General features: G+C 34.1%; 1 protein-coding gene across 1 annotated transcript in view; it reads left to right on the forward strand.

Moving 5' to 3' along the window:
• The window catches only part of LOC134547977 (uncharacterized), a 264114-nt gene extending 241735 nt beyond the window's left edge, over positions 1 to 22379 (forward strand). Inside the window, exon 2 of the mRNA XM_063392203.1 lies at positions 21858 to 22379. The gene's annotated coding sequence lies outside the window, so the exon portion shown is untranslated. The remainder of the gene's footprint in view (positions 1 to 21857) is intronic.
• Positions 22380 to 24899: the final 2520 nt, after the last annotated feature.

The raw sequence follows: 24899 nt of genomic DNA on the forward strand, positions 1-24899 counted from the left end.
CACATGCAATTGCTATTACCTTCTGTGGTCTTTCAGACATGTCACTTGTCTCTAGTCACCCTACATCTTCTCTTCAGCTGAATTCTCAGATTGAAAGGTTCTGTCACAGCTAATATTTCTTCACAGATCAAGAGATAATGAATGATAGTGAATGTGGTATTTATTGTTCAATACGTATTTGACAGCAGAGTTCAGATACTGCAGAGCAGGAAGAGTGAGAGCCTATGATAGTGGAAAACTTTTATTACTAAAATCAAGTTTAAGAAAGATAAAGAATGTAAGCATAAGGAAGTTTAAAAAGAAACAGTACATTAGTGAGCATATACTCACTAGTCAGATACTACATTTTATGATCTGCTAATATGAATAAACAGAAAGGGCAAGAATTAACAGAAAGGGCAAGTTGGTTTTATACAAATATATCTTTCTTGACCTTCGTCTAGGTCAACTGTATTTATTTTTTTATGCTTATTTAATAATTACACTGTGTATTCTTTCAATAAAAGAAAAAAAAAGGTGCAGGAATAAAAAAAAAGTGTGTAAGGAAAATAAACTAAACAAATCAAGTCCTGAACTAAATTTCTTCAAAAATGAGCACTATTGGGATAACTAACTTTAGAAAAATATCGAACATCTTCTGGGATAACATTTATCAAGGAGTATAAAAACATGAATTGTAACTTTTAAAATCAAAAAAGAGAAATCATCTTTATTTTAGATTTTATCAGAGTTTTAATGTGCTCCAAGCACAGTATCTGTGTTGTTTAAAATAGAAATAAATAAATCAAGCTTAACAAATTGCTTTTTCAGCTGTTTTACTTGCTAAAAGCTTTAGTTCATTACTCTTTTGGAGAACAAAAGCAGATAAAGAAATAAATCAGATATATTCATATTTTTAATGTTAGTTTTCCACAAAATAAGTTGTTTTTTAACCTTAAAATAGTTGTATTTATTATTGCCATATGACATTATTGAAACAAACAAACAAACCCCCCAAACACAATCATATGGATATATATATGCATATATATATCCATACATATATGTGCATATATATAATATACATACACATGCAGGTTTGTATATGCAAACATAAACCAAATTTCTTCCTTTCAAGTTATATCCTTATGTTTCTAGACCCATAAATAATCTTTCAGGTAAAAAAAAACCCCTTACTAGTAACTCGAAAGAAATAGGATTGTTTTATCCTTGAAATCTGTTGACATTGCTTGTGCACATTGTAACACTGGAGTATCAAAGTAAATATTCTTTTAAAGCCTTTAAATATGTTGTTCAATTCAGCTGTAAAATCTGAGATCTAGAACTAGTTATTAATTATTTACAATTTTCCAGAACTGCAGGCGAATTTGTTAAAGGTTCTTTTGCATTCCCTTTCTAACAAATTAGGTTATTCAAATGCACAATAGGCCCTATTTATGGTGTATTAAATCAAATTAGTTGGTCATAGGCAGGCTTGTAAAGTCTGTAGAGGAAATATATAATTCCTAATGTTAAAAATATTACTGATCTATATACCTTCTCTATGTGGACAATGCATAATTTCACTGTAAATAAGGGTTTCTTTCAAAATGTTGTGTAAAACTTTAAGGTAATTAGGGCTCACGTCTGCTGGGACTTTTTTTACAATTGAGAAATAAATCCAATATGTAGCAATATAAATGCCAAATATGTTTATGAGAAGAAAAATCATCTAATCATTTTAATTAAATGTCTCATTAGCTGCGTTGACTAAAATAAAATCTATAGTGTAAGTATATAGGGTGTGAACCAGCATTTGTCAAGTAAAGGAAGAAACCATTTGCTTCACTGGTACGAATTTTTGTCTCAACAGTGAAAAGGGAGGGTGCCTTTATCCCACAGTCCTGACCATTGCATCTATATTCTCCCTTTAATCTGTGTTAAAACTACTTCAGTATGTAATTTCCGTTTCATACTTCCACAGTTTATTTATTTGAATCAGTTCACACCAAGAATACTTTTCTCTTACCTTAAATATGCAATTTACCCTCAAATACACAATACCTTTTTATTGCTGCTTTCTATTTTGTGTTTGTGATAAGCTTAAAAAAACACCAAGTAACTGAAGAAGAGGTATGATCAGCTTTTGAACATAACAATGAATACTCAACAAATGAAAGGAAGATGACAAACAAGATTATCATAAAAGATGCATTTTCACAGCTCTGAGGATATGATAAATGCCTGATTTTCAGTTTCAAAAAAGACATAAACACGTTCTGGTTTCTCTTCCTAGCTGCTTTGTATTGTGCCAATAATGGGGAAAAATGCCTCCAGTCTTGCAGACCTTGGTGCCTTATATTACTTAGAGAAAAGCCTCACAAGGAACTTAGGATATGTTATGGCAACACTTATTACTTCAGGCACTTCGTATCCTGCTGGGAGAAAGAACATGCAGCTGAACCATGTGATGTTCTGTAACTTCAGTGTTTTGCTATGATTTCCTACAGTAATAAACAACTACAAAAGTTGAGAATCTAGCCTAAATTGTGCCAATAATCTGTCTTGCCCCAAAGATCCCCAAGAAGTGAAGGTGTGGTGCAAGTTATCTCTGTTGGCTAAGCTGTATCTTTAGTGTAGGTGGCCCAGATCAAAACATGGACTCAAATATGCTGTGAATTATTTATGTATCTCATAATCTTAAATGAACTCTGCATGTTTCAGGTATCAGATTTTTTAGAATTTGGTTTTCATTATTTTTGTTTTCCACTAAGAGTATTGTCCTCTGATGATTTTCACCAATAAGGCTTACCACCTACTTGTTCAGAATGTGACTTTAAATAATTATAAACATACAGAGAAATATAACACAAAGATCTATAGCTGTTTTTTGAATGGGGATTTTGCTATTTTTATATTTTGTTTTTTTACTATTCTGGAATTTCCAAATGTTTCATTGGTGTAATTTATATATGTTGGGAAAGTTTTTAACTTATTTATCAGAATTAACACAATAGGATCAGTTAAAGTAATTTGCTGAAGATACTACCAAATCAAGAAAATAAATATTTTTAAAAATTTAAAAACAGAAAGAAGAAATACCCTACAATTTTTTTTTGTTTGAAATAGCAGTCAAATATAAATAGTTTTCCTTTACTGTAATTTAAAATTTTCTTTACTAGAATTTTGAATTTTTAAGCCATAAATCTTAAAATTACAAGTTGCATCTTTTAATGACATTGTCTGTTCTATAACATATTATATAGTGGGTGCAGGTCCCAGCAGCAGGGTCTGCAGGGGTCACTGTGCAGACACAACCTGTCCCTCTGGCTCAGACAGATCCACCATGGGACATGTCTCAGCCCCACAGCCAAAGCACGGATGCCTTGGGAAAAGCATGTTTCAGAAAGGGAATAATGCTGCACAGCAAAGAGGGGAATGAGGGCAAAATTTGTGAGAAATAAGCCTGCAGACAGAACGGTCAGAGAAGAAGGAGGGGGAGGAGATGGTCCAGGCACTGGAGCAGAGATTCACCCCCCTGCAGTCCATGGAGAAGGCAGTGGTCAGGCAGGCTGCTCCCCTGAAGCCCATGGAGCGGATCATGACAGAGCAAAGAGAAAGTGTCAGGAGGAAGGTTTTGATCAAATTAAAAAATCTACTTTTATAAGTAATACATTCACCAATTTGCATCATAGTATATACACTGTTCCATTTGTTTATTTCATCATTCAAAACAAAACATAATGATGTCACAGTCCCCAACCCATAATTATATTTACTTAATCAGAGTTGTAGCCTTGTCAGTACATCTTCCCTCTCAGAGCCTGAGAAGCATTACTGCAAAGGATTTCCCAAAATACTGTTAGGTAGGATAGTGACACTAACAGGAGAAAAGGTTTTCTTTTTCTTTCTCTCTCCCTCTGTGACAGAAGTTGTACCAGTTGCTCAGGCACATGAACATGAGACTCCTGGTTAAACACTGGATTGTGTGCCTTATTGCAGGTGTGTCAGAGAGACAGGTATCAGAATGGATCTCTTTCATTCAGCTGGAATCAAAGTGCTGCTTGTATTTCAAAACTGAACTAAAATCTTTTATTGGAGGTTAATGGGGGATCTGGAAAACCCATAGTGACATAAATATGGAGCAAGAACTAAGCACATAAATGATGCTGTACTGCTCGTTTATAATAAGTATCACAATACTGCAGGTGACAATTCTAGCACTGGCAACTACAGCTAGCTTACCTTAGCTTCCACCTTTTCCAAAACAATATAATAATATTAAAGCAAAACAACCACACAATGTTTAGTGTAGACAGGGCATTATATACTGGTATAGGTGCAATCTGTAATCTATGAAATGCTGAGTTTAATTTCTTTACAGTTTTTGTTTTTAGTGTTCAGTGAAGTTGCAGGTTAATAGTAAAGTATGGGCTCTTCTATGAAATTAGCAGTTTCCTGATATTTCTGGTGAGTATGCATGATAGAATTTACCTTAGTTTATGTAATTTTACATAATGTAAATAGTGAGAGAGTGCCTGAAATTTAATCTGTGAAACCCAAACATCATAAATCATCCTAGAGTTTGTTTCAGTGTTGTGGGGTTTTTTTTTGTTTTGTTCTGTTTTGTTTTGTTTTTTTGGTTTTGGTTTTGGTTTTGGGTTGGCTCTTTTTTTTTTTTTTTGATAGAGTGTAACGGGAAAATTCATGTAATGAGATTGTCAAAATATAAATATGTGTCAATATTAATATATATCACTTTAAAATAATTATGTATGCACAAATGTAATAAACTGGCTACTGATACAAAATTACATATAGCAGATAGAAACAATAGAAACAACCTCACTGACCAATCTTTCTCAAATTTAATATTGGCTTGCTGGCTTTGGTCCCATGCTGTTCTTTACAAGCTGAAGAAATATTTAGGTTTGTAACTGCTATTTAGTAGCTGACTGAACAGACAAAAAGCCTTTTTTTGTCTTATTGAAGTTGCATACAGTTCAATGTTGAACAATATTTCTTGTCAAGATCCTGCCTTGTGCAGTTGAAGATATGTGGTATGATATATGCTTTTTCAGTCATCATATGAAAAGATATTAAGATTCTAAACTTTGATAACTGTACAGATAAACATCATATTACAGCAAAAGTTAAAGATCAGGTCAAAGTGAAGAAAGACAGAATGATAAAAAGGTGAGTGTAACCAGCCAGTTGCTTCTGAGCACACAACCATAAGCAATGAATGCAGCACTAAACTTACAGACAATTTGGAATCAGAAAGTCTGTATTCAGTGCTGTCTAACAAGAGTGAATACAGATAAATGAAATTGTGTGACAGGAATAAAGTTTATTTTATCTTTTTTAAAAAATCTCATGTTGATTCCCGCATATATCTTTGTTTACGTGCTGTTGTAATTTCATGTCTCAGTCATTAAGTAGGATAGACATAAGATTTGCAGAAAAAAAATTACCTTAAATACTGCTAAATACCTTACACTATGCAAAATTCAACAAAACAACACTAGGATTACAAATATCCATATTACCCTCATAGGTCCAAGACACAGTTTTTAATTCCCTAAAATAATTCAAAGAAGTGTGATATATTTGGCTGCCCTCTAAACAGTGTGACAAAACATTTTTCATTTGATATTGAGATGCAAATTAAAAATATTCTTTCTGGGCAGTCGTGAAAGCAACACAGTAAAGGATTTATTTGAGGAGCATGAATTTAGGAGCTCTGACCATTTTATCACACTAATTTCTTTTTTTTCCCCCAGAACAAAGAGCTGAATGACTAATTTAGTAAGAAAACAGTTCAACAAACAAATTTTCTATCCCTCAAGCGTTTCTTTAGATCTAAGCTCCACTGTATTTTGAAATGACTTATGTCAAGACCATTGAGATTTCTATTCTTAGAACAATAATTTATTTTTGCATAGAATTACTATCAACTGTTTTGTAGTCTGTGAGCTACAGAGGCAATAATAGAGAAGCATTCACATGGCCCATTTACCGGATAAGGTTGCATAAATTCCATCTGATTATGTATAAGTGGTTATTAGGATAGTATCTCAAACCAGAGTCACGAGAGAGCTATAAATCCTCAAGCTGTCTATTACAGAGTCATTTCACAGGATCTGTGGGTTTATGAGTATTGGATACTTGGTTGACTATGATTTCTAGACAACAACAAATGGTATTTTTACTGGTAAGCTTCAAACTGTAGAGTTCAAGTGCCAAACAAGCCTGTATTTTAAAACAGAAATATTAAAAGGAAATGAGAGAAATAGTTATTGATAACAGCAAACTCCTTTGGGGCTTGGAAGAATGGAATTGTTAAGCCTTGGCAGGTTCCATGAGGCATTATGAAGTTCTGAAGAGAGATACGTTTTCTTATGAGAACTGAATGCAGTAATTTGTCAGCATAAAGCTTTGAGTTTGCATAGATCCTTGGGCTCTAGCACAGAGAAATGACAGAAAAGCTACTAGTATTTCAGGGACAATTTTAAAACTAGTAGTCTGTGTCATTAAGACACAAAGGCCTTAATTTTTTAAAATTTGCTGGTTCATTAATTCATTCCTTTTCAAGATCTCTCATGCCTACAGTGATCCAAGGCTATCCATGATCAGAGAGAACTTCTAGTGGGGCAGAAAGAAACCCTGTGGTGTTAAAAGCTTTGAGGGAGATCCTATTACTGAGAGTATCCCAGGGTACAAAAAGACATGGGTGATCGCATTTAGAGCACTGCACACTTAAAATACTGTTTGGACCTTACTGATTAATGGTAACATGGTTTCCTGATACTTTCAAACCTTTTCTTTTATGCTACCATACAATAAAAATTGCAGGCAAATACTTGTGTCTTTAATTGTCCTATTTTAATTTATGAAGTTTGGTCATTTTGTGTGGAAAACTTATAAGCAGTTTTGCCACCGGAATCATTTTTCATTTACACGGAATCAAATATGTATTTTGATTTTGTATAGATGTTTTTCCTTTTATTATCTCTTATGAAAAATAAACTTCAGCTAATAGACACTTCTCTTTCCTGGATACAGATAAATCTTCAGATGCAAACCTGGAACTTGGTCTAGGATGAGCAAAAACAACTATTTTTGGCATAGAGAAAATAGAAGCTAACATAAATTTAAATAGAACCGAAACACAAAATAAATTAAGTTCAAAACAGCCAAGATATCTTGAGACAAGAAAAGAGGAAGATACCTTAATTTTTGTCTTTTTTTTTTTTTTTTTTTTTTTTTTCAACTTTAAATTTAGGCTAAGGGTGTTGTGCTAAACAATTTCTTTGTGTCTTGATGGCTGTGGTATGTGGAGGTGCTTATATCTGCTCACTCTTTGAATCTCCATTGAACTTCAGTAGTTGCACTCATTAAGGTTCAAAATGAGACAGGATAATTTGAGTTCGTACTAGAAAAAAAAAAGAAAAAAATTTAAGAGCCCTGATGATAACTGCTTACATTACTGTTTCTTAAAGAAAGTTGAAAATATCTCTTGGAAGTGGATAACTAATATTCACTTCATCATCAATATAATTAAATCCATTCAAGAAAGTACCTTTTTAAAAAATATTTTCAGTAAAGAAATATACTTAAAGCACCCCAATCAAGCTTCAGCAAGAGAAGTGGAATTTCATTGTTTCTTATTAGAGCATTGTTATCTTGAAAAAGTGGATTGTCTGAGGAAAAATTATAATTATCCTTTTAAGTTCAGACTGCTAGCAGACCACCCAATTTCCTGACATCCTGCCCCTTGCCTGGTATGAGCAGTGAAGGCAGGAACTGCATCCCACGTTATTCACACAAGGTAGGGCTCTGTACGATAGTTGTGCTGCTGTGCAGACAAGATGTGTCACGGCTCTCACCCACATTCAGAAGGCTTTGGCACTATTAGCTGGTGCTGCCAGACCACCCCCACACACTCAGTGTCACTGATAGTCCACTGGAGACATGACATCACCTGTGATCCTGTTTTGGCTGTCAGTGACTGGGTGAGTCACCTTATGGACGTGTTGTTCCTGATCTTTCTTACTGTGTCAGTAAGTGTTTCCATCGTGATGTTTTGTCAGACCCCATTTCTGTTCAGACCACAGAGCAGGAATGAACAAAGCCAGTAGGGGTTTGTTCCTGTTCATTCCCCATAGGGGAGGGGGTGTCCACAGCAGAGAGCTATACCTAGATTGTCTACCTGGCTGTAGGCCAGCTACCTGGTTGGTATAGGAGCTGGAGACAGAAGCTCAGGGGAAAAACAAACAAACAAAACCCAAACAACCAAACAAAAAACCCCCACCAAGATTTAATAGATGAAAAGTGAAGGGAGACAAATTCAGCTAGAAACAAGTTGGAAAAACAAGAAAACAAGAACAATAAATCACTGTAACTATTTGCAATCACATGGGAATTTCCAAGGAGAAAACACTGTGGGATTTTTTTGAAGCAAGGTGGTGTTTGTGTTTATGCAGTGCATTTGCTTAAAGAAAAAGATAAAGAAAAAAAATTGCTCCCATTTGGGCCGGAGCAGATAATTACAGTGGGATATTCTTGCTTTATAATATAACAAAATAATTACTACAGCTCAATGCTGTTTCCATTTGTACTGAAAGACAAAGAACAGGAAGGACAGAGAATAGCAGAGGTGAGAACAGTAATATCATAATAGTGGAGCCAATTCAGATTAAAAAATGAGGGGGTCTGTCTTGTTTGAGAACCCAATTTTAAAACTACATTCTTAGAAATTTAAAAAAAGGATGAAAATCAAAATTTATGTGGAAAGGCATTTTAATTTTATGATTCAAATCAATAACTCCTTTTGTTGTTGATGTGTTGCTATAAATTGAGTGAAACATCTCATCTGTGAACTACAAGAATAAAGCTGCAGAAGGAGTTAATTTGTGCCAAAATTTTCAAGAGTGACTAGTCTCTTCCAGTGACAGGTATTATTAGGGTAAGGCAGAAGGATAACATTTAAATACCTCTTGAACCAGAGAATAAAAATCTATAGCTGGCATAAAGCAGTAGAATGTGGCATTATCTTTTACCAAGTCCACATCATCACATCAAAAACACCTGGTGAAAATGACACTTGGTTGTCTTACTTCTTGTCACTTTCAAAAAGCATCAAATTTCAACAGCAACACTCTGTAGAGTTATTTCTACCTTTTATGGAAATGTAGATTTTTTTATTATTACTTCCAACTCCTATCTGCAGTTCTGGAGTTCAGATGGCTGTGACCAAGAGTCAGAAAAAGAAATGTCAGACTACTAAATCTGCTCAAGAAAATATCTGACACTTTGATTGGATGTCAGCAGAGACATCTTGCATAGCAGAAGGATGCTATCAGTAGATCAGCCACACAGAAAGAATGTAATGAATCCAGTTACTGAGGATTCTAACTTTAGTGCTCTGCTTAGAATAGACTCTGTCCTCACATCTTAGCTGGGGCTGCTACCAGCATGATTTGTTTCAACTGGAATTTTAGTGTTAACTCCACATATATTTCTAAAATCATATAATCTTCTGTTAAAGAGTACATGGATTGAAAATGGCAACAAGAACTGGAAAAAAAAGAAAACCCAAAAAATTTAATTTGTGTCTTATGCTACATATTCCATGCAGCAATAACTCTCCATTGTTACGGGGAAAGGCCTAATATTTTGTGTCCCTAGACATTAGGATGTCTCAGTTTTTAATAATTCCTAAAGTTTATTCTCCTGCGATGTATTGTTCACAGTAAATTCACAGTCCATTGTATCTGATGGCTGATTTTCTGCATTTTAAAAAATTATCCCATATAATTTTATTGAATTGTAGGGCCAGTGTGATATGAGTTGGATGCTGACACTTCTTGAAGTTGATATTATGACACTGCACCATATTATATGATTATAAACAATCCCTACATTTGCCATTGGATTGCACTTACTGTACTTTCTATATTTCAGAATAAAATCAAAATACCGGTTTCTAAATATGCTTCTAATATGCATCTAAGAAAACCCCTAAAACATTTCACAGGTATCCTCAGACAGAATGTAGTGTTTCACACTACTTCAGTTTTGTGGTATTCTCTCACTCTAGCCTCCCTTCACACTACTATTTGCCTTGCCTGGAGGTTTCTCCATTGTGTCAGTCACTGTATAAAAGAATATTATTTTCTTCATGCTCTAATTTTGCAATATTTTTTTCTTTTTTTGCAAGAGCATTTGCAAGTATGCTGGCTTTTCGCATGTTCCTAAGCTAATGATGTTCCTAACAGTTTAAATATATTCTGGTTTTTATCTTTTTTTTTTTTTTTAATGACAATTCTCAGACCCTGAAGGACACATGGCTACAAGTATTTGCACCAAATGTTATTCTACCAGAAACATTTTAAAAGCTACAGTGCCTTTTCAGGTTGTGCATGTGAATACAAAATAGGTGCTCCAGAAAATCTACTCATCCAAATGTTCCCAGAAATACTCTACTTGGGGTTGTCACCAGCTGCCAAGCTGTCTCTGCTTGTGACTGTGGTTATAACATTGTAATGATAATGTGAAGGTACTGTTATTGCAATGCAGACCTGTCATCCCAAAACAGTAAAAAGTGACACAACAAGCATTTGTGCCTCGTTGGTCCATTTGCTGTAACCATGTAGATCTTTCTGCAAAGTGTATTCTGCCATTAGAGAGCCTGTGCCTGGAACACTAGCATGCAACATTATTTCCCAAGGCACAATCCCAAGATGGTGGGATGGTAATTTTTGTTTGTTTGGTTTTGGTTTTTATTGTGGGTGGGTTTTTTTGTTCTTGTTGAACAGGAGCTCTAAAGCTATGCACAAGTCTGCAGCTGTAAAGTCATATCTTCAATGATACTGGATTCCAATTTCAGAAGTTGTTTCGAACTATAGATGCAAATTTTAATGCCCACTTGTTTATGTACGTGAGTTTTGCCATCACTGGGAGTCTTAGATTTTCTGTTAAACTCTCGAGCAATTCACATCTATATTCAGTGCAACACTGGGTATTAGGCACATTAAAATGTAAGCTGAAACAGCCTTAACTTGCTGACCAACTTAGTGGTGATCTCTTGCATGATTAAGAGATTTTAATATATTTGCATTCCAAGGCTGCTTAAAGAGGTACAGATCCATGTTACATCTTCCACTTACTCTCCTTGTGCATGGTCACTATATTAGGGCTTCTCTCAGATTACTTATGGCTCCAGGACAAAACAAAGTACAATACCCATTTTAAAACCTTTCTAGGCTGTATTTAACTACTGTTCAGGATTTAGTGGAGAGTTATACTTTCCAATGATTCAATGGGATAAATGACAGCAACGGGTCTATATTTTCATATAACAGACATACTGTGGAAGACTGTGATTGTTCCAATTCAGCATTTTTTAAAAAGATACCCTTCTTCTTGAGAAAAAAATCCCAATTTTTCCTTCATTAGGAGAAGTTTATTCCACAACTTCATAAATTACCATACACAGTGTCAAGTAAAAATTTTAAATAACTTCTTTTACAGAGACTACTAAAAAATATACTGAACTCAAACCCACTCTTCTTATTTTAATCTGAAGAGATTCTAATAAACTAAACTAAGTTTACATAAATTAAATAATTTTATGAGTACATTTTCATAGAGAAATGAGCTGTTGATGCTCCATAGCATACACTGAAGTGTTATTCAGGCCCCAAACTAATCACATGAATCACATTGTTCCTTTCTGATTCTGTTTGCCTGACCTGGCTTTTGAAAACAGGAGGAATTCCATAACTCAGCTTGATGTGGCTTTGATTCTCACCAGAAGAGGATGGACTCAGCAGGGAAGCAGCACTTGTAGAAAGAGCTGCCAGGAAATAAGCAAGACCCAAGGAACTGTCAGTCAGGACACCATTCTATATTGTTGTGTGCAAGCAAAAACTTGAAGTCATATATTCTAAGTAAAATCTGTAACTCAAAGTTCTTTCTGAATGAGAAACAGGGAAAGAGGCAGTTTTAGATTCTTTGTTGGATAAGAGCTTGATTATTAATTTAAAGCAAAGCAAAAATATGTTACACAATGTGAATAGTAAATTAATCAGAAGTTGTTGGCAACAATTTATTATAGACTAAGTCAAATTCCCTATTTCACAAAATATTACCAACCAATAATATTACCAATATTACATAAATTTAAAAATAAAAAGTCTTCTAAGACTGATTAAGGAACAGTTTATACCATCATACTCTAACAAATACTTTTATTCATTAGACCACAAACCAGATTTTTATGAAATTATACACAAGAGGAAATTAGACCCTTCCACTATTCTGTGTAGCTTATTTTATTTCATTACATTGAGTTTTATGCTATGTTAAAGGTTAATGTCAGTATTCCTGTTTTCACTCTCTGAGTTTATTGAAAGCCTTAGGACACATAATGTAGTAAAAAACACTTTTGAGGGAAGAATAGATTCAGCTTTTTTTCAGTGTGAGAAATGAAAAAACACACAAAGAAGGGGAGTTTTTCAATAACCAAATATTGAAAACATGGCAGCAGGAGATTACAAATACTCATACAATGCTACCTTTTCACAAGTGGTCAATAGACCTAATGTAGAAAATCCTTTTTTGTGAAGCCGTGTGCTGATCAGTGTTCAAGCTCTGCAGTTCAAGAATAAGAGATGAAAATAAGAACAAGAATTAAAACATTCTTTCAGTTTCCAAGTACACAGGTTGCTAGCCCTTAGGACTGCAGAAAAATGCATGAAAAATTAACCCAATGTGCCCAAGGGGATGAAAAGACGGCAGTCAAAACTCTATTTTCCATTAAAATATTACAAGTTTTTGGGCCTCTATTCATGCATTTTTTTAGCATTTTGGTCTCGGCAATGTATTTGACTCTGACTAATGGAAGGTACTGGTCCAGACTCTGAACATGGAAGACAATTAGGGTGAAAATGAAAATTAACTGATAAGAGTCCATGATTGTGAGGTAATAAAGGAGTGACAGTAGCAAAATCATAACAATGGATTTCAAAACAGAAACAGTTCATCACACTCTGGAAACAGCTTGATCTGGCAGTATGGGAAAAAGAGAATAAGAATTTAGAGGGGAAATACGTCAGATATGCAGAGGGAAAAAAAAAAAAGAAAACAACAAAATTTTAACCCAGCAAGTATCACATAAAAAATAAATTGATTTCTTAATATTTGTAAAAAAAAGGATATTGTGACTAATGGGAAAAACAAGTAGAAGATGAAAAAGAAAAGACTGTAAAGGTCAATTTCTTTTCAACAGCATTCTTGAAAAAAGGGTTTGACTAATGAAATGCTTAACAAGTATAAAATGGACCTGAATGAAGAAAGATTAAAGATTAGGTAGATAAAGGTATTTGAGATAACATGTTCTGATGAAATTTGCTATATTTAAAGAAGACACTCAAAACCATTTCTGAGTCATTGACAAGTATTATGGAAAATTTACAAAGGAAGAATGAAATCTCAAGAGACAGTAAAACAGCTAACACAGTATCTGTGTTTTAAAAAGATTAAGTGCATATGAGGGATTTACTGCTGGGAATTACAGCCAGTTTTGGTATCTGAGAAGATGCTAGGACAGATTATTAAATAATCTATTTGTAAACACCAGGAGGATAATAAGATTGTAAGAAACAGCTTAGAGATTTATCAAGATCAAATAACGTCAAACAAATCTAATTTCCTCTTTGCTCTAGATAACTGACCAAGGAAGAAGAAGAGAGGCTGAAGATTTTTTTTTTTCTACTTTGCAAAGGCATATATCCACATGAAACCTCATAAGCAAATTACAGAGAAATAGTGTAAAGTAAACAAATATAACTCTGGCACTTACTGAGATGAAAACCTTTTCTCAATGAGTATGAACCACTTTGTTATTGTTAACCTTGGTAGACTACTCAGGTATGATTCATGTGAATAGTATTTAAGAAATATATGTGTTCATAATTCTGTGTTCAGAACTCCAGACTATACTGGTAGCTCACAGAGATGTTTAAATGGGAATTCAGCAAAATTGTAAAAATTTCTATATATTCTAAATAATAATCTAAATTAATTAAAAATATTTTAAAATAGACTGATTTTTTTTCATCGTGTTGACTAAGAATGAAACTGTTTATTAAATAAAACCAAAAACCAGCCATCAGATATATGAGATAAGCATACATCAAGAAAGACTACTAAAGGAATTACCAGAAACCTATGTTCTAGACTGCTTTAGTTCTTTCACTCTTGTGTCAGAAGAGAGGGTGGGTTAGATTCCTTCCTTTTTTGAGATGACATTATAGCAAACAAGTGAAACAGTTTTGCATTATATTTAGGAGTACCTTCCACTGGCAAAAAATATAGTTGGTTGTGTCTAGGAAGCTTTATGGTCTAAGTGTAGACAAATTCTCAGTGAATTTGATAACTCAGTTTTTCTTGATAGCATTTTTATTAACACTATTAATATCATACCATATCATATACGTCATTTTCTACCTAAACTCATCCATTTGGAACCATAGTGGGTATGAAAGAATAACTCTTAAGTTTAATGGCAACTCATACAGAGCTACGTTCAAGTGCCTTTTTCAGACTAATTTTTCTTAGGCATACTAATGCTTCAGTTTTGAATTGGCTGGGTTAAAACTAACTTTTCACACTTTGGGCTAAAACTAGGAAATATCATTTAGTATCCATTGAGATAAAGTGAGTAAAAGAAGAGCTGCTGTGCTTTGAACAAAATGAGACATAATAATTTCCTTAGGCTTTTCTTGAGTTTGATAGAGTAAGATATTTGTTCCACACGAAATATTTTTCTGCAGAATTTGTTAACATTGAATATAAATTTTTAAATTATTAAGAATTTGTAGAAAGTGGTTTCCCTGGGGAAGAGGGACTAATGCCCTGGGAAACCCATAAGTATAGTAAGCAAGAGGCTCGCATGCTCCCTCAGTTAAAGTACGCAAATTGTGGTTAGAAAGTTTTGTAGTTCTTTGTGTTACCATAGGCTGATTTTTGGTGCAGAAATTTGAATATTCCTAATTCCCTATTGGACCCTTCCCTCAGGCTCCACCTTAACTCCTCTCCACACAGGGAATGTATAAATACCCCTGTCTGGCCTGGTCCTGTGGCTTTTGCCCTTACTACTGCCTTTTTCCAGTTGGCTCCAAATATAGTTTACGCTTTCTTGTTTGTTATTTTTGCATTATTAAAATTCCTTTTCAGACAATTGGGTCAAGGCTGCCTCTCTCTTTTAAGTCACCATCGGGGCAGAGTCCCAAGGAAACTCAAAGGGCTCAGGATTGTCTGGGCTCAGACCCTTGGGAATTTCAAGACTTCCTTGTCATTTATACTTACCATAAGAGCATAGTTGCCTTGAAATATTTAGCTTAACAGGGAATGAAAGGCAATGTGAAAATCTGTCAGTACCAGGTGATCTCTTGTGAAAAGGGTCTACTAGGACCATTTCTTATGAAGGAACATTGAACCTTGAACCTTGGTGCAACTTCCTGCTAATGAAAATGACTGTCTTGAAAAGTTATTTACTGAAATTCTGTAAAAGCCAACACATTACCCGGCGTCTAAAGAAGATATAAAAAAGACCCAAAGCAAGTATAAAATCACAGCCTGAATTAAGCTACATTTTAATCTTGAAATTACTTTTGTAATATGATGTCCTAAACATTGAATATTTGAACTAGAGAAAAAATTGAGGGTTGGCTTTATTTTTACTAGATTAAATAAAAGTAATGCAGAAGAAACAACGGCAAGGACTTCAAAGACTCAGAAGCAGAATTCACACTGGTCTTGCAACAAAACTCTGCAGATTAAGTCCTAGATGCAATTGACTTGCATATTACTAAGCATTCCAGGATATTCAGCAGACTCTCAAAAAATATTGAAAAGGAATAAATGAGTACTGACTGATAGAACTGAAAGTATTAAGAAAAGGGATGCTCAAGGAGTATGAATATTGATAATAGGAAAGCAGTCAGGAGTCAGGAACATAAAGCATAGAGAGAAGGATTAGGTGGGCTTATCCTGTGGGTTATCCACTAATATGAAAAGGTGCCTGAATTGCTCTCCCTCTATCTCATCTGGAATTTCTATTCCCCTGTAGGTGAATACATAACACTTTGAAAGCTAGGAGCACAAAATTAGGATTACTTAGATTTACATAGCAACTAGCCTGAATTCACAAGTGGCTTAGAGTTGCTGACTGGAAGTGTGAAATATTAAAATTGGGAAGTGGAATTGGAAGTTTTAGAGAGATCATGTAAGTAGAATGCCATTTAGAACAAAATTCACAGTTTTTAATATAGGAAATATACAACATTCTGATAAGCAGCTTCCACAAAAGGTATCAGACAGAAAGCTAGAGCTTCTCTATAATATTGTAGCTTCTAAAAATTAATGACATGTTTAGAAATAAAAAAGTGAGCTGGAAATTGTGGCAGGAAGAACTGTGTGTGCAGTGGGATATAAGAAAAGGAACAGTAAATGAGTAGTACATTGTAAATTCATGCCATTGCTCCCAAGAGTTCTTAGAATTACTATAATTGCTATCTAATGTCAGTCATGAAGCCATTTTCGCCCTTGCTGCTACTAATTATATTAACATCTATGGATGACTAACATAAATATATTGCATCTAATCACAATAGCACCAAACCTGTATCAGAAAAACACCACAAAAGGAAAAAGAATCTTTCATAGCATAGCAGGGGAAGGGTATGTATGAGGTTTAATACCTGTGAAGAGAAGAACAACTAAAACAACTAAAATGCTTAATTACAAAAGTAGATTCTTAAATCAGAGTAACCTGTCTTGTACTATTCTTAGGAAAACTACAAGTCCTGAAACCTAGGAAATCCCAGGTTCCTAGACCACAAACTAATTTTTTTTTGTTTATTTTCCCTGGATGTAATGGCAAGCTCTAGGCATGCACTTCTTCAGTCTCTTTATGTATTGTAAGTGTCATCTCTTTGAATGCTGAAAAGCTCTGGAGGGTTACCATTTTGCTACATTCTGCTTTATCATGCAGTACTAACACGCTTAATCATGATTAAATAACCAGACTTCATTCATATATGTATTTCCTGCCAGTCCCCATGTCAAGAAGATCTCTGCACTCTCTTCACAAAAGCTGTGCAGCACAGAACTGCCTTGAAAGGTATGTGATATTAATATATATATGTACCTTCATCTATCTCCTTGCACACATAGGGAAAAGGTTCTTTTCTTCTAAAAGAAGATGTTGCTGACTTCTTAATCACTTTGCCACAGTCTCAGCTCTGGAAAACTGCACTAGTGTATCCATTCACTCTCCTGTATTTTTCACCCATGTTGTTAGGTAGTTGGTCTTCTTGTAGGTAATTTCCATTATCCATTGCAGGAAAAGGAAATGGAAGCAAAAAAAAAAAGGAAAAATGCATGTCTCTACCTAATCTGCCATTTACCTCAGTATATCTGTTTTTTAGAAATATCACTTCTGTGAATTCATGTTTTTTTGGAGCAACAGATAAAACTGTTTGGCAGAGATTATTTCTTTGTTTGGGTTGGGATTTTCTTGGTTTCTTTTTTTTTTTTTTTTTTTTTTTTTTTTTTTTTTTTTTTTGTGGTTTTTTTTTTGTTTGTTTTTGTTTTTGTTTTTGGTGCTTTTGAACTATCCATTTGGTCATTTCAGTGTAATGAATGGAACAGCTGACTGTATTCTTGGCCTATTTGATTGCATATGAAATGTATAGCATTCCCAATTATATCAATTGGTAGTTGAATAATAATCTGAATTAGCTAAAATTATATCATCTTTCTGCCTGAGGCATATAAATGATCCTGCAATGGTGTGCATACATTATGATAAAATTAATTTTTATTCTGGGGAAGAATCAAATGATAATGGGAGTGATGAACATATTAATCAATTTCAAGCAATAATTCATAGTTCAAGTATTGAAGAGAGAGAAAATTGTTTTATAGGTGAAAATACTAAGTGGAATCCTCATTAACATTGTCTAATCTTTTTAGTTTCAACTACATCATTTATCTGAACTGCATAATTTAAAGGTCAGGCAAATCTTCCATTTTTCAAGTAAGAATAGAGACCTTGACTTTCAGAACTTCAAGCAGCCAAAAATCCATTTTGGACAGTAGCCAAAAGTCATGTCAGAGGGAAGGTTTGGATTTACAGGTGGTGAAAACTTTTCTCAGTCTCAAATTACTAGGTTTTATTGCCTTTTTAAGAAGGGATCTCTTCAAACAGACATTTCCTGAGCTAAGAAATTATTTTAGTTTTTAGAGCATCATCTGATATTTCCAATGGCTGAGATCTCAGGGCAGTTTGTGTGGTGTTTAGCAAGATGTCATGTTTATAGGAGCTATAGAAGACACTTATTGCTTCATACACTGGGATCCCTTCTGGGATTCTTTTTGAAATACATGCCATTAAATTACCTTCAGCCAGTTACTGCATTGATGGCTGTGGGGCATCTGCCAAAAAGCAGAGTCTTAGGCTGAATGTAATACCAAATTATTTGGTTTGACTCTGTTTTCAACTAACTTTCAAGAAGAAAAATGAACAAAAAAAACCCCACAAACAAACCAAAACCCCACAATAGAAAAAAAAAAAAAAAAAAAACAAAAAAAAAAAAAAAAAAAAAAAAAACAACCCAGAAACACCCCAAAACAATTCTGAAGTTTAAATTCCTTAGTCAGCTTCCACTAACAATAAAATGTGTTTTACACATGTGGAAGAAGTCTGTTTCTAAAAGACGTAAAGTTTGTTCTGTGTATAATATTTATAGATTCTATAAACTGAAAAGCAAAATGTCTCTTCACTGAAATAACTATACTTTCCTGCTATGATTTAGAAATTACCAAGTTTGTTTAATAATAAATTATTAAATTAACATTTTAAGATGTTAAAGGTATAGCTCATGATACTGGTCAATAGAATATACTCATCACAAATTTGGGAACACTGGAGAACTGAAACCCAAGATTCTTATGTCTACGTCTGTAATGAGTTATAATTTTCATGAGAGGCAAGACCAGCAAATCAAAGATACAACATTCTTTGTGTTTCCATTTTTTGTGCTGTCTGAGCAGCTAGAGTAAAATACCACTTGAATTTTTTTGGTCCGCATGTGATTTGATTTCAGAGAGAAGATTCTCTGCTCTACTCAAAAGTATCTCTCTATCTTTGTTATATAAATCTATGAAGGAAACTTCTGGATCTCCAGAAGTCCCTTTCAAACTAAAATATTTAATGATTCTTAGCTGAGAAATCATAGTGAAAAAATACAATAAATTATTTTAAAAGGAAACCTAATTATTGAAACCCATAAAGTGATGACTAAAAAGATTACTTAAAAGAGTTGTGTAACTCCTACATCAAAGTAAATTAGCATGAGTTTAAAACAGCTGATAGAAAGTAAAGAATTAGTGGAATACAGGAAAAAATGTACAGTGTTTAAAATAGTGTAAAAGTTGATTCTCTCTAAAAAGTGTTACCAACGTTGATATAGTTGCTAGTGCTCTCTCAGCCTGACTTTAGTGAACCAAATGTTGACCCAAGTTACAAGGACAGAATCTACAAATCTTCTCACTGATTGTCACACACCATGTCATCTGCCTTACAGAACAGCATATATGTCATGGATATATAAAATATAGACACCCAGCTTTAAATGTTTAGTTCATAGATAAATGAAGCAAGTCCTGAACTTGCTACCCAATTCAGTCAATATAAACCATATATGTCCCTTTGCTTTTCCTAAAGTTCAAGAGATACAGGTGTTGATCCAGAAGAGAGCACAAATGAAATAAAACAACACTTGATTTATATACCCCTGATGATCCAAGAAGGAAAAAGATCCAATATTTTCTTCTAATCTGATGGAGAGGAACAGAACCTTTGGAGGACTGAAACCCTCCAATGATGTGTTAGTCAAATTAACCAAAGTTTATAAAGACTTGCAAGTGAAATCCTTAATTTTATTTTACTATTTTGGAAAAAAGAAATCTAAACAATTATTTGTTTCTTGTTGTTCTTCTCTTTACATCATGTCCTTAATATATATTTGGATTTCTTCTAAAATTGATTGAAAGACCACATGCTGTCCTATCAGGTAAGTTTCAAAACTCTTTTCAATTACTACTGGAAATAGAAATCTAAATTAATATATTTTATATCATTAATAAAACATATTTCTGAATGAGACACAATGAAAGCACATTTTACAATCCCCAAAACAGTACAATCCATTAAAAAAAACTATTTTGGGGTATAGTTTTAATTGTTAATCCCATTTTAATTGTTTTTCTATTAACTTAGATTTAATAAAGAATCTCTAACAGATTTCATCCATGGGAACTTGTAACTAAACATCTTCAGGAAACAAGCAGGTAAAGGATTAACTCATGTAATAAAATCAAATTAGACATGGAAAAATTTTGAATTTCCTCACGATATCTGACATTATTTCAGAGCATAAAGTATCTTACCTCTAGATCTCTATACTTAAGCTTAAATACATTTTTCCTTTTTCTCTGCTTAACAAAGGCTTTGTTTGTGTGCATACAGCCTGAACTATGACATTGCAGGTTCATCGGTAGCTGAACAGGCAAGACCCACAACACCTATCTCTGTTGTCAGCTTAGTTGAACATATATTAATGTGTCTTTCTGGTAGATATTCCTCCTGGAAGCTTTGAGCAGAAACTGCCTTTTACTGTACTCTGCAGTAGAATTAGAGCCAGTAACTTGACAGGAGGGGGATTCAGAAAGATAAAGTCAAAATATTCTCAGTAGCACCCAGAGAAATAGACTGGAACACAAGAAACTCCACTTAAACGTAAGAAAAACTTTTTCTTACTGTGAAGGAGATCAAACACTGGAGCAGACAGGCTGTTGCCCAGACAGGCTGTGAGATCTCCATCCTTGGAGGTATTCAAAGCCTCACCATACACTACTCTGACCAGCCCACTCCAGGAGACCTCCAGTGATCTCCAGAGATCCTGCCAGCCTCAACCGTTCTGTGATTCTGTGATAGAGTCTAGCAGAGTTCTTTGATCCCTAATGGGTGGTTCTAGTCAATGTCACAATATGTGTGTAGATAGATAAATAGATAGATAGACTTAAAGAAGACATTAAAGAAGATGGCTAAATTACCTAAGTTTTTTATTTTCACTGGCAATGGTCTTGACTATTAAAACTTAGGTAATTTATTGATTACTTATAACAGTAATAATGTTATAATCATTTTAGTTATCATTATGCCTTAAATTTTGCTCCAGTCTTAAATGCTCTGGATGAGATTCTTCTTGTATGCCTTTTTGTAATGTGAGATTGCTTCCTTCTGGAGATGTTTTTTTTACCCCCACTACTGCAGATGGTATGTCAAGAACTAGCCTGAACTAGCCTAGAAAAATACATGTTTTGTATGACCAAAGTTAGGAGACATGAATTATTCCAGAACACCTTTCACAAAGAAAAAACCCAACAACAATAAGAACAAGAAACAAACAAACAAACAAACAAACAAACAAAACTCCATCCAACCAGCCAACCAACCAAAATAATCACATCTTCCCCCAAAAAAGAAAACCAAAACAAAAGTTAATTTAATTACCGTATAACTCAAAAGGAAGATTCAATAGTATTGACTTGGAAATGTAAGGAAGTATTTTTGGAGATGCATTCTGAAACAACATAATTTTCTTCTTAAAAAATCAGAAAAAACCCTCATATGTAATTTTTACTACAATGTAGCATAGGAGGTGCATTTCCTTGTAAATAAGAAATAGCTCTTGAGACATTTTTCTTGTCAAAAAAAGAAATATATATTCCTTCTGGAAAAGGGGAAAAGAGAATTTTAATTACCCTAAGCCGTGTGACAGTTTGCATTTGATAGCTTGACTTTTAATTTCAGTGGTTAGTCACAGAGCACACTGCATTTGCTCAGCCATATGACATCTTATTTCTATTACAAAGATAAGGATACATTCTCTTTTACAAGGCCAAATTTCTGAGGAGTGGTACTGATAAAATTGGCTTGGAATCAAGCACAAGAAACTATCATGCTGGGCTAACCAGGATTACAAGAATTCATGTGTTTGTAATGTAGCTGATAAACTATGTAGTGCAGTTATTGAAGTTGTTCACAGCCTACTTACAGATTTCCTATTTAGTACTTTTAAAGAAAGGTGGGTATAAAAGAAAATTCCTGCAAAGAATTTTTCCTTCTCATGCAGGAGAGCTCTAAAATCTCCATCTTTTATATTTTCTGTTCTTTTCTTCTTAACTTAAACTAGATTCTTCTAGTCTGTATCTGATTAATGCAAAATTTTTTAGATTGTGTTCTTTGTATTTTGCAGACTTTTCATAATTACAAAGAATTTCTGGTCTTCATATGTATTTTAGAATTGTATCACTATTAAAAAGGGCAACTTTGAATGTTGTTCTTTATCAAAGCTTTTGCAGAAATGTGTTTTTCCTTAATGAATACTAATATTGGTTTTGCAGTTTATAGTCAGAGCAGTTTATAGTCTGACCACTGTCAGAACAGCACATGGGGAGTCAAGACTCCCAGGCCATTTTCTATCAAGCTGCTTTCCAGTCAGCACACTCTGTCTTGGAGCCTTATGTTATTCTTGCCCCATCATGGGATTTAGTATTTTCCTTCCTTACAAAGTTGCACTTTGTAAGATTCCCATCAGCCCAGTTCCATAGCTTGTCAAGGTCACTCTGAAAGGCAACACAGCCATCTGGTGGTACCATTCCCTACAGTTTTGCATCATCTGCAAAATTCCTGGGGGTCTACTCTGTCCCATCATGTGGTCATTAATAAAGATCCTGGAAAGTACTGGGCCCAGCAGCAGCCCTCGCGGTACGTTGCTGGTGTCTGGGATTCAGATGGATTTTGTGATGCTGATAATAAGTCCCCAAGCCAAGGGGCTCATTTCACTTTTCAACCCACCTTCAAGTTCAGTCACTTAAGTCCAAATCACTGCTGTGTCAAAACAGCTTTTACTACCCTGTCACTGAAAACTTATTCAATCATAGATATAAAATCTGCTTTAGTACTTACAATTAACCGTAAGAGTAATACAGTTGAACTTTCGGTAAAAGATTTTTTTCCATAACTGTAAATGTATTTTCTTGCACCAAATCACTGAAACGATGTTGTTTAAAGTAGATGATATTATGGCTAGAGAATTGTAAGATCCTCCCCATATGGAATAGAATCCATAGCCAGAACTCCTATTAAGGAGATATGAAAATAGTATGAAATGTGTAAAATCATACCTTTTTATATTATTGATGAAATTTACCACTGTTGCTTGAGTAGTGGAAAAGGATACCATATCCATTTCTTGAAAATATGACTGATCCTCTGAGGTACATATGAATAAAGTCACACAAAGGACCATTTCAGAGCTTCAACATTATAATCAAGACCTTATTAATACATTGAAAAAGCCTCAGAAACAAACTAATATTTTTTTTATTCTGGGAAACGATTCTTTACCTGTTCACCTGAATGCTCTTTCCTTGTTGAAGAATGCAATTTGTGGCCCACTGAGTTGTTTCACAATGGCACTTGTATGCTCATTAAGAAGTATTGAATATGCTATGGCTACAAAAAATAACACTTGAACATGAAATAAAAAATACAGAGGGTTCTTTAAAACTTATGAATATCCAGATCACGAACAGTCGCATACAAGATTTATAAAAGCAAAATATCTTTCTGAAGGAAATGAGAAAGATTTAGTTTCTCCCACACCTACCCTTTAGAAAGAATAGCAGAGAACAGACTGTTTCAGGACTCATAGCTGAAAGAGCTTCTTTGGCATAAACAGTCAATTCATTCCAGATCCCTCATATAGGAGCAATGATAAAGGGGTTTCAGTAACATTTTATGGTCTGAAAATCACTGGTACAACACTGGAGCAGAAAAGTCCATTTCCACAAGCAGAAAACAGAGCAACAGGGATAGTACAATACTGCTGTCTCGTATAGTGACCTGACTGGGAAATGTTGAAGTGTGAGCCAGAAAGACCCAATTGTATGAGGCTGCAATCTAGTCAGCTCTGAAATATGACTTGATAACTCACAATTCAACTGCAAGAATAGGTGAATGAATGCGTGGAGTTAAATTTCTACCTAGTCCAGCTGTGAGAACACTGTTCATTTTACTCAGCTTACAGGATTATACTGTTCAGTCAAAAGGCAGATACTACATATAAATTTAGAACAGGTAAAAGGGTTGATTTAAAGCTGGAAATTCTTTTGTTGGTGGTCCTTGTCTTACCCTGATATTATTTTCTATTTACCAGCTCAAAGAGATCAAGTACTAATAGTAGTGGTGTTCACTGTTATTTGGTGAGCAATAGCTCAGTTTTGTGATTAGCAAAAATTAAATATTAAATTCTCTTGTCCATCATTATTTCAAATCTCTACAAAAGCATTTAAATTGTTAATTATGCTAAAAAGCTATTTCAGTATTTATAACTTTTCCTGCATTCATATTCCTGTACTTGATGATAAAGACTTCTTGTATAACCCGATGATCTACACCCACTGTCTTCAGGAAGGCAGATAAGCTTATTCATGTCAAAACATTTAATTATAAACCTGATCATGTTGCTCTAGTACATCTTCTAAGAAGGAAAAAAAAAAAAAAAAAAAAGAAGAAAAAAAGCTTGAATTTTATCTTGAAAAGAAAAGTCTTAAACATAAAATAGGAAATAGACATGTAATTTAGGACTAAAGTAACTTGGCAGTTCAAGGTAATTAATGAGCTTCTTATACTCTGTAATGATGAAAATGACTACAGTACCCAGAAAAAATAACTCTAATATGCAATGAAATTATGACAGATAATGAAAAGCTGCTTC

The sequence above is a fragment of the Prinia subflava genome, chromosome 3 (assembly GCF_021018805.1).
Source record: "Prinia subflava isolate CZ2003 ecotype Zambia chromosome 3, Cam_Psub_1.2, whole genome shotgun sequence".
Classification (NCBI taxonomy): Eukaryota; Metazoa; Chordata; class Aves; order Passeriformes; family Cisticolidae; genus Prinia; species Prinia subflava.